This window comes from Helianthus annuus, chromosome 13 (assembly GCF_002127325.2).
Source record: "Helianthus annuus cultivar XRQ/B chromosome 13, HanXRQr2.0-SUNRISE, whole genome shotgun sequence".
NCBI lineage: Eukaryota > Viridiplantae > Streptophyta > Magnoliopsida > Asterales > Asteraceae > Helianthus > Helianthus annuus.
In genome coordinates, this window is record NC_035445.2 from 45,750,257 (window position 1) to 45,757,286 (window position 7,030).

The following is a 7,030-nucleotide window of genomic DNA, read 5'->3' on the forward strand; positions in this document are numbered from 1 at the left end:
TAATATATATAAGTTATGTAATATGTAATATGTCAAATATGTCAAGCATGAAGTAGGAGGATGAATCCTCCATTTAGGAACATCTTAAGTATCATAGAATTCATGTAGGAGGTAGGAAGAACAAGTCTTCCATTTAGGCACCTCTAAGTGTTCACCACTACACTTGATGTTATGAACATTCAAGGAGGGTCTTGAACTTAAAAGTAATCTATTATATATAATAAATGTGTTAATTTTTGCTGATGTGTCAAGCTAGGAGGCCTCTAAATTTTACTTTTTGGCGGGAAAATCCCGTCCACTTTTCTTTGACGCGGGATCCGGATTAATTCGGGTCGGAATATGGGTCAAGCATGATGGATAATGGATCCTTTATATTTCCTTTTTCCTCATTTTCTTTCACAACCCTAAAGAAACGTAGCTGAAGAAACCCTAGATTGGCCGCACAAGTTGTTCCTCCCCTAATCAAGGCGATTCTCCATCTTCACTTCGTCATCCCTTCATCATCTTCAATTTATGACTTCTGTGTTGAACTCACACTCAATGGCGTCCAGAAACACACTCCTCATGTACCGGCGTGACACCAGTTCTTCAATCTATGTGATACATGTGGTTCGATTTTTTGAAGCAGTCTTTAAGATTAAGGTTCCGGGATCAATCTATGAATGTTCTTCATTTTTTGAATTAGTATGGTTTTCTTAACATTATAATATTCTATGCTATTCTATTCGGTAACCGTAGCCCTAATTTGCAGATTATTGTTTTTGGTGGGTTAAACCGTTGAAGAGAAGCATCGGAGTTTTTGGTTTTTAGAGACTATTTCTGGTGGGTTAAAAAGCATAACAGTTCCAGTCCTCCTAACAGGTTAGGTATCACCTAATTTTTCGATTTCACCCCTGTAGAGCATCGCTGACGGGGCGTTGCTGCTACCAAAACAAAATTATTAAAAGTTTTATATCTCAATGAGGTAACTGTTAGTTTCATCAAAATGATTTTCAAAATTTATAATTTTATTTTCAATTTAGGAATTGATATAATTGAAATAAAATAGTTAGGATTCTGCCCTTTAACCAAATATATATATATATATATATATATATATATATATATATATATATATATATATATATATATATATATATATATATATATATATATATATATATATATATATAACATGAAGAAGCTGGGGTTCCATATCAATTAGCTTTTATAGGTAAAGTAATAAAAAATAGAATCTTAACTAGAAGTTAAATATAAGCAATTATTTTTGTTTCTTTAATAGGGCTCCATATCAGTGAGTATGTCCATATATTTCTTGAGTTTTTGTTTCATATGCACTCATTTAACATTTGACATTGTTAAAATGAATGCAAATATGGATGAAATATATAAAAGAACACACTTTAATTCAGTGTTAAACGCTACAGTTCAAGAAATGTAATGATCATTAGTAAGCATAGGATTTAAATATGTTTATTTTTTCTATAGTTGATTAATTCCTTTTTGAAGATTACTAACGCCTACTAATAGGAAAAATGTTTTAATATGTAACGTAAAGGCTATTTTACAAATTGATTTTGTAACTTTTAGGCGATATTAGTAACTTTGGTTTTCTTGAATGAAACGATTATGAGGTTGTGTTGAATGTACAATTTGGAAAACGTTTGATCTCATTTGACCCGTTTCATTTTTAGCCAAAATTATCTATACTATATTATAATGCATGAGGGAGGGATTCCCAAAAGTTAAGAACTTCTCCCCCCCTTATTTATAAATAAACCCCTAAAATGAGGGTAAAGTTGTCTTTTAAACCATAATTATTTTTTAGTCCCTCAATCTATTATATTTAGATTTAGATCCTTGATATTTAACATAATTATAGGTAATTAGTTAGACTTCCTCCCTCTTTATAATTCAAAATAATCTTTAATGTTGCAACACACACGTATTTATTACACTTATTATTTAATACTTTTGCATCATATTTCTTGTTTTTTTTCCTTCGATATTTTCTTTACTTAATATTTAACCTTTATCTTAAACAAATAAAAACATAGTAGCCACGTGTCTTCATTTTGGACTAAAATAAAAACAAAGTGATAAGTGGATGATGTGTTGGTAATTAATACAAACAAATTTCATTTTACAGTAATGGCTAATAAAGTCAAAATTGATCAATTCAAACATAATCAATTAAATTAATCAATAAGAATTAAACATAATATGAGAACAAACTAGAATAAGCTAAAACAATCACAATCGATCTAGCTTACTGTAAAAATACCAAGTCCACCATACATGTAAAAATACCAAGTCAACATAAACGTCATGTCACACGTTCATAATCAGTCCCAAAACCTCGGCTCCAAGCGCAATCTAGCCGGTTGGGTTCGCACCACATGGTCATATTTTGACGTTGAGTACTTCTTAAACACCGCGACAAGTTTCCATGTGTCTGCTTTTTGGTGTAAACCGACCATCGTCTTCACGCATTCCCTGTGACGAAAAAAGGCAAATTGTTATATAATTATAACTTAGAAGTGAAAATGTGTTGCATATATTAATTCATTTAGATATAAAAGATCTTACAAAAGGTTCGCTTGTTTCGATGGACAACAAGTGGTTGACAAACCTCATGAGAGTATCTATTAAGCAAAAAAAAAAAAAAAAAAAAGACGAGCACTTGTAATTAATCCTTGTGACGGATTATATTACAAACAAATATAATGAGTTTAAAATTTAAAGTGGAAACATTAAATGACATATTATAAGATGAAATCGGTAGTCCTTTAAAAATTACTTACATTTTTTACCCCAAAAATCTCTTTCATACAATCAAATTTTAAATTGTTCTCAATTTCAAATGACTACTGGATATGAAAAGGTCAACATAATCAATACTTATATATAGGGTAGTTTTATTCATTTAGCACTTTTTAAGGGGTACAAAACTTGGAACCATTTGTACAATGCTCTAAAGCACAAATGAACTTTAGTAGCTTTCAAACACAATGAAATATGTTGTGCGGGTTTTCAAATTTCAAACCCCCTAAACATTTTCAGATCTTGAACTAAACCACCTCTCCTCAGACCTCTCCCCGCTACTCCATTGTTTTCGCCATCATTCCAGCTTCTTCCCTTATTTTCTTTCGGTAATTCAAGATTCAAAATTCATCGTTCTTCTCTTTCTCTTTCTGTATCTTAGGGAAAAATATTCAGAATTCAGATGGACTCTCTTTCTGTATCTCAGGCAAAAAAAGATCTAGAGAAACTCAGAGCCCGTGTCAGTTAAGTACAAAGCAGGAGAGATCGACAATGATTCTTGTGCTCCACCCAAACATCTTCAAAGGAGGGTAAGATCCCATCCGCATGCAGCGTTGTTGTTTAATTTTATAGCAGGATTTTGTTTTTGTGTACAGCAAGCTTAAATCTCCATCACATAGATCTGAGTTTGAGACCAAGTTGCAAGATCGCTGGGTTTCAGGTACATTCGGCCAAACCGCTAAACCGTTTTCTATATAACTGGTCGATTCAAATTGATGTGATTTGAGCCCATTTGAGTTTCGTTTTGTAGGGGTTTTGATTTTGGAGTTAGGGTAGCTACATTTATACTTGTTATATGTAGCACATAATTCATGTATATGAATCTTCGTGAAACTAGGGTTGTTTGATATGACCCTAACTTTTAATCACATAGATTCATAACTTACGACACACAACGACTTGATCATATTACAAGAGTATTCATCTAAGTGATGATAATTTAATTTCTGATAGCCTCTTTTCATACTGTTTTACAATGGTGACAGTCTAGATATTGTTTGTGCCCAAGATGACATGTGCACGGGAAGTAATCTACTACGCGATTGCAGATGCAAGGTATCTACCTTATGCATCCAAGATTTTCTATAGGCTTGTAACTTTTTTGTCATGTTACTGATCTGCAAGGTATCTACCATAGCGTTACTTGTTTTAAGATCTATCATGTTACTGATCTGCAAGGTATCTACCCATCCAGTTCAATCCAAAACCAGATTGTTTAGGTGATAAATTAGGCTGAAATCTTAGTTTAAATGTTTGAATATTATTGCTTGTAATATGCTGGTGAAAATTTTGTTTTTTAGAAACAGGAACCCTTTTGAAAATGTAAGTCTTGGTACCATTACTTTATAATTACATTTGTTTGGCAATCACATAATTCTTTATTTTCCTCAGTTTGTTAAATGTTTGCTTACATGTGCAGGAAATGGGAAGGTAGGTCATGTGAATCAAGCAAATACATGTGCCTGTTCAGTGGGTCGGTGCTTGTTTGAACATGTTTTGTTTATTGTTATATTTTCTTGATATATTAACTAATCCAGGATTGGTTTGGGATCTTTGCTCTTTGATGCTCATATTATATATGATGGAATGTTGCAAGCAGCTTCTTTTGAATGGTATTAAATTTATAAAAGTTGATTTGTTTCTATCATCCCTTTTTTATTAATCTTTTTAAAACTTGCTGGATTAAATATAATGCTAGCTAATCTATTTTTTTTTGTACAATACTGGCTCTTATATGATAGAATAAGAAATTCAAATGGGCAAGCTTCCATTGTGCAATATTGTTAGTTGTGAAAGGATAGCCACTAAGTCCATGTGTAGTGGTCACTCCTCATAACCCCCATTTAGCTTCCGTTGTGAAATATTGTCTGTTTTGCCATGCGCAGGACGCCAAACATGTTATGACTACCCAAATCACTGCTGCCCGACTTTTTATTACCTAACTTTTGTTTTGTTAACTGGTAAACGCAGGTTAGGCAATATATAACAACCTTGAGGGGAATACGGGTGGAGGTAAAATACCCTACTTTTTAACATTTATTAAGTTGGTTCAATGTGTTGCCTCAATACATAAGCGGGTAAAAATTGTCAGATGTATAGTATCGTAAAATTTGAGAAAATATTTACTAGGATCGAATTCATGATGCTTATCTGTGTGTTTCTTTGTGTACAAAACTATTAGAAAATTTTAAATATCTTCATATATCCAAACACGACTGGCGCCATTCTTTTAACAAAACGAAAAGGAGATGCGTGTTTTGCATATGTAAGAAAAAATAATTTTTGTTAGGTTTGGGCTTTGGAATGGCGTAAAGACTGGTTTTGTTTCATGTTCTTATTACTTTATTCTCAATCACTAGACTCATGCATAGTTTCCAGCCTTTCATAGAAAGAGGCAAACGTTGACTTTAAGGTCAGAATTCTAATTTTTTATTTTCAGATATCAACAAGATTTTATAACTTAACAGTAGTCTAACTCTCTTGGTAGTTCCATTAGTAAAGTAGCATAAACCAGTATTGTGTTGCAATTTCTCACCCCGAGAGGATTAATAAAGTAGCATAAACGAGTATTGCGTTGCAATTTGTCACCCCGCAGCATCGCGCGGGTATCATACTAGTTAGATATTACACATTTGGCCTGTTAGCTAACAAAAGTGCTGATAGGAAAAATGTTTTAATATGTAATGTAAATGCTATTTTACAAATTGATTTTCTAAGTTTTAGGTGAATTATATGGTTGGGAGATCTTACTTACCGCTTTGATTTGTCATACGAGGAAACACGTGATTTGATTTCCAACAATGCATGGTCCAAGTTGTTAGAAAGCAGAGATGAGCTCGGTACCAACCAGGTAGTGAAAATCCCCAAAAATGTGTACGGTACCGGTACGGAAAATCCAAAAAATGGGTGCCGGTACCAAAAATCCAAAAGTCGGTACCTAAAATATTTTGGTTCGGGTTATTCGGTCTCGGTATTTGGTACCTTTGCTCATCCCTATTAGAAATTGATCACGTAAGTTGTTATGATATTAGTAACTTTGATTTGACTTTCTTGAATGAAATGATTATGAGTTTGTATGGAATATACACCTTAAGATTAAGGTTCCGGAATCAATCTATGAATTTTCTTCATTTTTCGATTCAGTTTTTGCCATATCGGCTTTTGAAATCAATATATGAATATTAGGGTTTCCGAAACAATCTATGAATATTGGGGTTTTTTGAAATCAACATATGAATATTAGAGTTTTCGGAATCAATATATGAATATCAGGCGTTCAATGTCTTTACATTATATGAAATATCTGGTATAAATAGTTGTATTTTGTTTTTATATGCATCCGTCTAAGGATTCAACAAAATGTAGGTCTCGTGGTGGTAGCACTTCAAACCGTGGTGCCAAAAGTGGTACAGGTCGTTATGCTAGCCGTGGTTCTAGATGGGGAACCTTTACCAATATTCGCATTGTTAATAAGCTATTAAACGGGGAGTCAAGAAAAATGAAGGTATAATTTCTATTTTCTCATTATTTGGGGTTTAATTTTTTGTAACTTTCTTATGTGATGCTTTTAGTAGGATTACTATTGAACTAATATAGTTTCATATTGCTTATGTTTATGCATGTTTAGGTTGGTTGTCTTTTTCTTTTGGTTATGCATCTATAACTTTATCATTTCCCTCCTAACATGTTTCAGATTTGAGAGTTCTTTTCGTAGTTTATCCTTTCAATTTATGTTTTTTGTTTCTTTGTTAGTTATTTATATTAGTTCATATATTCTAATTCGTCTTCTCTAAAGATACGGAAGTTGCTAAAACAGCAAGAAAACAAGTTTAAGAAGCAATACACTCGGCATCATTCAACATGAATGTTCCTGCTGTTAGTGTAGTTAGCCAGGTTTGACTAATTACTTATTACTTTATCCCTTCATATTATTAAAAGTTAATAATCAAAATTCAATAATATGGTAGGTGTAGGAATATTATATTTAAAAAAAATTATATTGCTTCTTACTTTGCTTAAGGGTAACAAGTTACCTAAATGGGAATGGTTCAAACGGATTAAAAGTAGCCAGAAGTCTATTTTAACGTCGATGTCTTTATTTTCACTGGACTTTTTTTCTTATTATAATATTTTATATACTTCTTATATTTATCCTAACATGTTGTTTTTTAGACATTGGCTTGGCATTTAGATGCTCCTAATCTTG

The 7,030-nt window shown here is 32.4% G+C and overlaps 1 long non-coding RNA gene across 3 annotated transcripts; it reads left to right on the forward strand.

Annotated features, from left to right (window-relative positions):
• The first annotated feature begins 2,979 nt into the window (after positions 1–2,979).
• LOC110939677 lies at positions 2,980–6,577 on the forward strand. 3 transcript variants are annotated; one of them, XR_002592372.2, is made up of 6 exons: positions 2,983–3,152; positions 3,251–3,353; positions 3,420–3,484; positions 3,810–4,436; positions 4,795–5,835; positions 6,190–6,577. It is a non-coding gene; the product is annotated as an uncharacterized LOC110939677 (long non-coding RNA). The 3 variants fall into 3 exon arrangements; XR_004876062.1 differs by having other exon boundaries at positions 2,980–3,152; positions 3,810–5,674; XR_004876061.1 differs by having other exon boundaries at positions 2,981–3,152; positions 3,810–5,835.
• Positions 6,578–7,030: the final 453 nt, after the last annotated feature.